Source organism: Zerene cesonia, chromosome 5, assembly GCF_012273895.1.
Source record: "Zerene cesonia ecotype Mississippi chromosome 5, Zerene_cesonia_1.1, whole genome shotgun sequence".
Taxonomy (NCBI): Eukaryota; Metazoa; Arthropoda; class Insecta; order Lepidoptera; family Pieridae; genus Zerene; species Zerene cesonia.
Window position 1 is genome coordinate 1,037,469 of NC_052106.1, and position 10,970 is coordinate 1,048,438.

The window sequence follows — 10,970 nt, forward strand, 5'->3', positions numbered from 1 at the left end:
TAAATGCAATGTTTTGGTGAGAGTATTAGTCGAGATAGTAATATTAATTCAAGATGATTGCATTTCCTGGTATGCACTAAAAATGGGCCACATTTTTTACTTGTATGAAACAAGTATTAAAAAAGGTGATTAAGTCGCACACTTGTTTCGGTTATATAATTTAAGTTTCACTTTCAATATTATGTACAAGCTGGCTATCTGCCTGTTACTTCTCGGCTGCACCTGGATAGCTCCCTTTCCCTTGGAAATGCAGCAGTTTAGGTGTGAGAGAGACAGAGTTACTTTCGCATTTATAATACAGATATTATGTTTCATAAATCTGAATACATATGCACCAATAATTCATATTTTTTTCAGCAAAAACAGCGGTTGGAACGTTGCTATATTTTTTACAAAGTGATTCATGTTCGGAATTTGTAAGAAAAACCCATTTAGCGCACCTGATCTAATGTCATTTTTATTTCCCTCCATGTATGGTTAAACAGAGATTTCTTTACATCGATCATTGTTAGTACTGTGTAGTATAAATTGTTCCAACACCACACAATTTCTTTAAATGTAAGGCTATATGTATACACATTTTTTTAATCTATTTTGTGTACCTTAACTTACAAACAAAAGAAATAAAAATCAAAATAAAAATTGATTGATTGCTCTCAAATTCTGATGTAATGTTCGCTTCAAATTGTATAAAAAGTGAGTATTAATTATTATGAACCACATTGAAGCGTCGTAGGTAGTACAGCTAGTGAAATACAAATATAGTATTTATTATATAAGAAATAATAAATATTGTTAATGTAGTCGTGAAAAAAACAATCAAATATAATTTTAACCGTACTGAATCAATATTTATTCATCTATGAAAATCCGAATTTCTTTAAAAATATTTTTAATTTTTAAGTCCTCAAAATAATTAAGCAATATAACCAAAATTATACGAAGTTCATTTCTCAATAACATTGGCTACACATCATCGATAATAGGAATTAATCAAACCTACACTTTAATGCAAACACTAAATCTGATCCCCGTATTAGTCCGATTCAATATTGACCAAGTAATCTGAATTAACAGCAAACAGGGCGATAGTTGAAGCAAATTTAATTATGAAGCATGTCCTGAAGCGATCTTAACATCAAACATTCGACATTGCCTATTTGTATATCAAAGATAAGGAACAAAGCTTGTTTTTCGCTAAAATAAACTCTTTGATTGTACCAACGTTTGCTTAGAGACTCAAAGGGTTCGCTTAAAAGTCTCTGGGGCATATTAGTTCCGGAGTTTTGTTGGGTGTTGTAATGACTGGTTTCGTAATTTCCGAACTTTAATGAAATACTAGTCACTTGAAGGAATCGGTAAGGATCTCATATTATATTTAATATATTATTTTATTCTTGTTCAGAAGGTGATTTCAAATTTAAATAGTATGTTATCAAAAAGTAAATCATTAAATGCTAGACAAACGATGAGATAAACGCAAGAATAAAAAATATGTTTTAATATAAATCTCAGTCACAGCAATTCTTTTTTTTTTCTTATTTTAACTCAGTCACACATTATTTAAACGCCATTATATTATAAACAATCAGCAATGCTTAAATATATTCTTATGTATGTAATCATTGTTTATTTTATCTCCAGAATTGAACGTAAAATAAACGGTAAACGTGTATTTATTGCAAGATTCACACGTCACCATGTTTATTGCTATAAATTTAACACGGATATAAATTACTGAATGTAACATATACTTTTTATTTATTTAATCTTTACGTCGTCATAAAAAATTGATTTGATAGTCGACCAGATTTGACAAATACAATACCTAGGTCAACTTCTATGCTCTTCAATCCAGACTTTGTGGATTTCTATCGAGATTCCGTAACATTTGTATTGAGATACTCCAAGTACTTATATTCCAATTCGACTGGAGTTTTATGTGAATTTTAAAAAAAGTAAATGAACTTAACTACAATTTAAAAACTTCGTTCGTTTACTTTTTAGTAACATTTTATTTCAGTACAGATGATGAGCACAAAAAGATTATCCTACTAATATTATAAACAAAAAAGTAAGTATGGATATGGATTAGTTACTCTTTGAAAAACGAAAATAACTTATTTTATCTATACGAATTTTGGTACAGAAATAGATTATAGACTAGCAACAAATACTACTTTTTACAGAGTAAAACTTTTTTTTCTTATTCTTTTTCTTAATACTACAGCTGCCTTATCCTTTCACCAAAAAATCCACCTTCAAACCGCCGTCAAAGGCGTGAAATTATATTCAAGTGACATACGACCAATTTCGATATATTTTGCACGTATTAAAAAATACGTGACGCGTAATATCGTAAACATATTTAACGCGATCGAGGATATTGTATCGTGATTGGATGCGTGCTAATATAATGAATAAACCACTTTGTTTATTGGCTTGTTTGATTACACGTGAATAGCTAATTTCCTTTTCAACCTACTTAGAAAAGGAGGTCAGCAGTTCCACTGTTTTTGTGGGTTGTGTTATCGGAACTTTTGACTGGGGATGGATTTTGATTATTATTTTTATGTTTATTATTTGGAAGGTGATGCCTCCCGTGCAGATTTTATGTCTAGTTCAGAGTGCACCAAAACTATGATTATAAAAATCAGACCAGCCATTCTCCAGTTTTAGGGAGACTAACGAACAGCAACTGATTTTTATATATAAGATGGGTAAGAATTGTGAGATAGCGATAGAAAGCAACATGTTTAAAATAAATTAAATTTCATCAACATATAATGACTTCTCCTGAGACGTCATTATAATTATAGTATATTTCATTATGTTTTTAGTTCGTATCACCACTTAGCATCTTGTGTGATAGCGGTCAAACGTCTGCCTATCACTACATAGTATAAAAAAAGTCACTTTCTCTGTCCCTATGTCCCTATGTATGCTCATATCTTTAAAACTATGAAACGGATTTGATGTGATTTTTTTATAGATAGAGTGATTCAAGAGGAAGGTTTATATGTATAATAACATCTATTAAACTACTCCGAATTAACGTGTTCGAAGCCGCGGTCAAATGCTAGTTAAGTATAAAAATTATCAGTACCTACCGTATAAACCCTTAATTTAATATTAATACACTACATTATTTAATAGTACCGAAAGACAATCTCTTCAGTAATGCACATTTAATTCATCCAATGAATATAGCTCAAAATGGCTAGCCATATATCCCCGTATAAAGTTGAGCAAATAAATATCATTAGTATGACGCTAACGACTCTCCATCTGCGTCTGTATTCGTCCAAGCTGCCGCCGCTGTAACTTCTACAAACTTCCTTATATTTAAAATAAACAAATGTTTTAGATTTACAAAGAAAGACCCCTTATGCAGCTAAACATTGTTCACTTTGTACTTCGATGTTTTGTCACGAGAGCGTGAAGAGGACAAGTTTCAATTGTTCTGTTTACTGCTAAAGAAATAGAAAAGTTTTTAAAGTACTTGCAGTGTGCACACAGCTTCGCTCGGGCGCATACCACGTTGACGCCTGCCCTTAAAAAATCAACATATATAATTTTTTAAACAATAATCTTATCATACATTCGTTTTTTAATCCATCAATCGTTATTTTAAGAAACCCTTTTTAAATACGATATTTAAAAATTTATTGTCTAGATTATGTAGAATTTAATCAGGTTTATCTTGAATTTTTCGTAAAATTCAATGAAATTTATAATAATCGCGAAAACTACGGATCATACACAAGCCTTTATATTTCTAGCACCCTCTACTTCATAACAAGCTCAAACGAACAACAATTTAAATACCATTCAAGTCAACTCCTTTACACGCACCAAAGCGGAAAACTCCGTGAAAATTGCACCATTTTAATAATGTGAACGAACTAGCGCTTAAAAAGTTTGCAATGTATTTAGGATAGCTCTACGCTTAGTGGAGTGTAAATCCGTAGCAGTTCGCTACGCTCCGCTACGTCATTACTACGTTTTTGCTACGAGATACTCCTTCCGATTCTTGTTGGGAAATAAGAATTGACGGAGCTTAGCGCTACCAAGGGAAATTGTAAATCTGGAAAAACTCTAAAAATGCAATTTGGATAAAATTAATTAAATTCTATATAATTGTAAATTATGTAAAATGTGATACAAATTGACATAAATTGTTATCATAAACGAGTTTTCGGAGAGCCGGACCCTTTACCTCACCTAACCTAGTCAATTTATTCATTCCCGACATCATTACTCTCCTTATCCAACACTAGCTCGAGGCGACCCACCAGCTCGAGTGCCCGCTATGAGCAAAAAAAGGTATAAAGAAATACGTAAAAAATAGGATATAATGAAAAATAGGAAGAATGCCTTAAATATTGTTGTTGTTTCTACATATTAATAACCCAATACATTTTCTGGTTAAACCACATTCCCACTATTTTCTTCATGTTTTTCTCCCATATTAGACCTCAAGAAACTGTAAAAAAAACAAATGTGAATACAAAGTATAAAGATTAGAGTATAATATTAAAGTTTTATTATTCAAACACAAAATCACATTGATAATATTCGTATTAATTTTTATTATTATTCCTTAATTGTGCAATTAAGGAAAATCTAGTGAACCAATGCGATAGTACGTTTATTACAAACAAACAGTACTGTTATATTTGCAAATTTAAAACAAAATGAATTGTGCAATGGCTATAAAATTCAATTGAATGAATATCTAATGAAAATCCAATCGAATGCGATTATAGAAATTGTATATAATTGCTGTATAAATGTTTCATTTCAAATTAATAAACATTCATAATTATTTTGTCAATTTAGTAGGGTAATAGTTTTCAAAATACCATTTCATTTTATTATCGCGGTAGCATTCAATAGAGAGGCTTTTGGCGCATACTGTACAAAAACACAGGATAAAAATAATATCTTTTATCTACTCTTAAAAAAAATACGTGAGTATAAGAAATGTATTTATGTTTTTAATTTACAAATCTTCATTTAAAGTATGATATAGAAACCCAAGCGACATTTATTCCGAAAACTAATCATCTACATTTTCATCAATAAACAAACCTTATTGAGGCATAGAATAATATTCTACCAGATTCCTTGCAAAACACGTATTAACTAAGAACACGCTAATAAGACAAGATAAACTGAGAAATGTTAAAGTTCATTTCTATATACCTTCCAAATAAGACGTCACTACATACAAGTTCCTCGACTACGTTATTTCGTATTGTTTGCTCAACTAGCATTTAGTTCTAATGAGCGTTTTGTCTAATGCGGCTTAGAGGAATCCCAGCGAGATCGTCTAAATATCCCGGACCCGTCGGATCCCGCGCGAAATGTTGGATTAACGTCGCATTACACAAACGGCACTTCTGAATACATTTTATATCGTTCAATTCAAATTTATTGCACACGATTTCACGATTAATGATTATGATTGTGATGTATTGTTGAGTATTCGGTTTAATTTTTCCATAAACAACGAACACGGTGTAAATAATTCGTACAGAATTAGTGATTGTGTACAATGAGGTTGAGTGTGTCTGATATATTATATAAATAAAATTCTATCGGAAAATTCGCGTTTGTCGCCATCTTTGTTCGCAAATACCGCTCGTACTTACCGTACTGTACTCGCATTCTCACGTGTACGTCGGTATTTCCAAATTTTTTTTTTTTTTATGTTACAGTCGGCAATGGAGCTGGTGGGACGCCTGATGGTAAGCGCTACCACCGCCCATGAACATTTGTAGAGGCATAAGGTCCTTTGCAGACCTTACGCCTCTACAAATGGATTGCCGACTTTTTGGGAAGGGATTAAGAAAGGATTAGCGATAGGAATAAAGGAAAGGACTGGGAAGGGTAATGAAAAGGATATGGGCCTATTTCCAAATGTTATTACATCCATATGTTGTATGAATTATTGCAAGTAGTAAGCTGAGTCACATTAGGTGATGGAATGGATTCGAGAATCTATTTACATATAAAATATTAAACTTTTATATATAAGTAGATTGCTTGTTAACACTCAATCAATTCTTTAATTGCAATAAATATAAAAAGATTAAATGAATCCGTGTTCCTCAGTAGATTAAATACAATTGGGCGTAATTTTATTTGAAATAGTTCATCTCATCTCAAAAATAAGAGAACGTAGTAAGAATATTATCAGCTATTAGATATTATGAATTGCAATGCCAGGAATTTCAATACCTCGAAAATAATTAAGGATCCAATATAAATTTTCCATATTTAAAAACAGCTACGCGCCACGTTTTTTTTTATAAAAACGATCGTCTATTAAACATAGCTACTGTTTTGTTTGCATCCAAATCTCAACTAGTTCCATTTAACATGGACGAAAGCTGAATACCTAGTACAAATCCGGAATAATTAAGTGTATGGCTCGGACATTTTGTACCATATTCAATATGTTAGTAGCTTTGAAACTCGTTGATTAAAATTCGGCCCACGTCAGAACATTGACACAGCGCTGAGGTTAAGGAAATTTCAAATTAATTGAACGTGTTTTGTGTCTATTTTCTATAGGTAAACAGTGAAACAATATTGTTCTCGTATGTTGATGCTTAGCTTCGCTCGCGTACTTGAATGTAAAAATGGATAGTCCCACGGTTTTACCCGCATATCCTTTCCCGTGGTATTTCCAGTGTACAACCTCCTTTCTCGGGTCTCAAACTGTATCTGTTCGAAATTTCATTCAAATTGGTTCAGTAGTTTAGGCATGAAAAAGGGATTTATTTATGTAGAAATCTGCATAAATCAGAAAATGAACTACATCTTTTAATATGTAATATACGAGTTCAATGGTTTTATTTTCACTATGCAGTACTTATTTCTAATGCATTAAATACAACAATTCAAATGAACTAATATTGCATAGTTTTATACGTGGTAATTAATGAGTTGAGATTTTTTTATTTATTAATTTTATTGGTAAAAGAATATTGAAAATCTATAAACCCAGTTTAGAGTTTATTTATTTAAAAGTTTAAAATCTCTTTCTTTGACACTTATATTTATATTTGCCTTTTCTAGCTATCTATATTTTTATTTTAAGAAAAATAACGTGAATCCAATCCTATATACAAAATACGCAATATAATATTTCCCAAATTACATACATCGATCCAATAGCCTATAAAGTCCCAAATCCCAAATTGGAATGGTTTTGAATACAAAACGTTTGGACGGCAAAGACAATTTGGTCCAGTTTAGCCTGGAGTATTGTTCAATTTTACACACCATTGCCCTATGTCCAGATAGAAGTCAATTTGCCTAAAAGCCACGAGTTACTTGCCCGGAATAATTTTATCGGAAGACGATGCAACTATGGCTATATTATATAATAGATATAGTAGACTAAACGTAATGTTTGTGTGAATTGAAATGTAATTCTATATGTCGTTATATTATTATTTCTTCGATGTTTTTAACACGCTTGTATAAGATTTTTATATGTTTGTAACCGACTTTTTAGACCCGATTTTGGCCCAGATTAGACGGACAGATTTAATCAAAACTTTATACACTTATCAACGTTTGGTGACAAAACAATAACCTCATAAGCTTATCTTATTATTCAGATTAGGATCGCCTAGTATAACAAATTTCTTTACTATATAAGAGAAGTGTTGTTGGTTCAAATAGCATAGCGTACTTTTTAGTATTTGAAACTGTATTTATCGTACATATAAAAACTTTTTTACCTATCGATGAGGTAATAAAACTGTTTAAACTTTACCACATTAAACTTCGTTAGTTAGTAGGACAAGCCATTTAGTTACAGTAAAGCACACTGAAGCTAAAAGCTTACTTTGTATGCGAAATAAACTAAAGAGTTAAGACGAGTAGTAAAATTTCGTCCAACTTACTATGAAGGAGAAAAAAGATAAATATAAAAAACTGTTATAAGTACAAAATGAAACTTGAATTAATATTGAATACGTTATAAGCTCTAATGTATAGAGCTTATAATGTATTATACATATTGAAGAGTAAATATGAATAACAAATCATTTTTATGAAATCACCTTCTAATTGTCAGAACTAACATAACACTAAAAAATAAATTGATACAAAAATAACCGCCATAAAGATATGTAAAACCATTAAAACTAAGAGCGGTTCGCAATAACAGTATAACGTCCGACACGCCCTTAGCCGTTATGACATGCAATGAATTTTAACAACCCGCCGCTCCTGATTTAAATAAAGCGTATAGAACTTATCTAAATTGCTGTTAAATCTGTACTAAATAACAATTTAAGATTAGCATACATTGTTTTTTCAATGTCACTAATTAATTAAAACCTTTTCAAAATTTATATTTCCTGTATCCAAAGGTTGGAAGAAATCGCTTCAAAGCGATAAGGCCGCCAAATTGTACAGTAGATATTGTTTATTGGTTTTTGTTAACTGTGTGTGTATTGTACAATAAAGTGTTAATAATAAAGAAATAAAATAAAATAAATAAAAACATTTTTCAGAAAGTATAATATTTTCATTTCGAAATGTATAGAAACTAAAGTATTATCCCAATTAATATGTATTACAACCGCTAAGGCTGAACGGCAAATCTGTAAGATTAAGTCACATGATATATATATAACGTTATTCTTTCATAAGAACCTTAGTAATGTATAACATTATATACCCAATAAGTAAGATCATATTATTTGAGATCAGAATGTCAATGACCCTAGAATTAGTCCTGTGAATCTAGACATTGAAACGCGCACCAATTATATTGTTATAATTTTTTCCATGTACCGGAATGATGGAGAATTGTTATGTTTTATTTAAGAAAGAAAGAAAGAAAGAAATAAATTTATTGTCTATAAACACACAGCACCGCACATACACAAAAACCTTAAGTACCAAAAAAAATATATATATCTCCATAAATAATTTATAACTAATATCTAGAATAAAAACTAACAAAAAAGAACAAACAAAAAAAAAACGAAAGTAAAAATAGTTTACTGTGCGGCTTGTTAATTACAGACAAAAGGGACTGACTCAGTTAATGTCATGCAAGAGCTGAGCTTTTACACAACACTGGTTTTCAGCAGCCCCTTGTGACACATGGAGCAGACAGTACCTTTCATTCTACTCTTATAATAAATTAATTAATTAATATTTAGGACCAATATTCAGGTAGATGACGACTTGTCGTATTAATTTTATAATTGGTCTAATTTCACCGAACTAAATCAAGGAAAATCCTTAATTAGTTTGATCATTTCAGCAAACATCAACCGGCCATATATCAAAACAGTCCAAATCATTATATTAATTAGCAATAAGTTGTTTGCATCTGTTTAATCCTTATGGATTGTTGAGTAGTCTAGCTATTTGCTTCATATCAGTGCCACTATCTATATTTCGTTATCCTATAGCGCCTTCTCCTTCAGAAAGGTCATCATTGAGCTATTTAAATTTTGGAAGCCGCCGCGCTGTTGGAAACAATTATTTAGTCCTCTCTCTACAGCAATGATGGAGATTACGCAGCTTATTAATATATCTCTTATTATGATATCTGCTTGCAACCTGGTTTCCTTCCGCATGCCACTTTACTTTGTAAAGAAGAAAGAGTTGAAAGAGTTAATATTTCTAGGCATTATAAATGACATGATCGAAAATTCGAGGTTTCTTTTCTTAATTCAGGTATTTACTATCTGTTAGGTCCTTGAATGATTGTTAAAAATATACAGATTAATTGAAAACATTACCCCATACGTCGTCAAAAAACATTAATAAAATGCTTGGTTTATATTATAAAAAATATCAATTTCTGATACAAGTTGAGTCATTATTATTAGATAATATCTCATAAACTCATTAGACTTACAATTTTTTAGTCTACCAGGATATTCAATATGTGTCATACCGTGTTAATTTCATAGAACTTTACAAAAATTTACATTAAATTCTATTATAATCGTGGTCCCACTGAATATTAGTTTGCAGTCTAACTATTTATGCAAAGTTTAAACCAACACCATTCGCGATGCAAATAAGAAGAAAAGTTACCGTCGCCTACAAACAGTTGATATAAGACTGGATCAAACGACTCAAATGGATGTATACTCGCTGGAATAACTGTCACCATTAAAAGCATATACAGTTATAATCGTTTTTAAAATAGTTAAGAATTTTTAAATTACAATGCATATTTATAATGCAATCAATACAAGACACTATGGACTCCCTCGAATCAAGCATTTATAATTCTTGATGACCTCTATATTGGATCCCTACCGTGTACTAACATGACCTAATGGTTAAACTTATTATATATTATTAGGAATATTTTTTATTTCCTCCAATAGTGTAAAATAAAATTAAAACACAAATTAAATTATAGACTCGTTCGTTTTATTAATACCTCTTCCAGCAATAGTATAACATAGGCATGGATAGCCTCTAAAAGTTATCTAAGAGCAATTCTCGGCTACGTAACTTCCTTTACCCGTCGATAACAACTGCTCCACTGTAATCTGCGCTTTCAAACTCAAACAAACAATAGGTAATTGATAAAAGATGTTTGACATTTGACAGACGTTAATTGTTTGGAATTATTCGAAACTCTATTGTTAATATAGAAACTCCGCCATTACGACTTTGCCGTTTAATTAAACGTTTAATTTTGAAAGTTTCACTTTTTGCTTCAATCTCAAATTCATTAAGTGACTTCTGTGCTTTTGTTTAGGCCTTAAGGTATTTTCTGTGTCAGAATGAAATCTTGATAACACGAGGAAATGTTTTTTAATATATGTTTATTATTTATTTATATTGGTATAAATTATAAAGCAATAGTTATTGCCTGCTATAAACAATAAGAAAACATGTCACACCATTTCTGTGCATTAAATAAGGTAAAACACAAAGTTTTTTTTTTGTTTGTATATATCAAA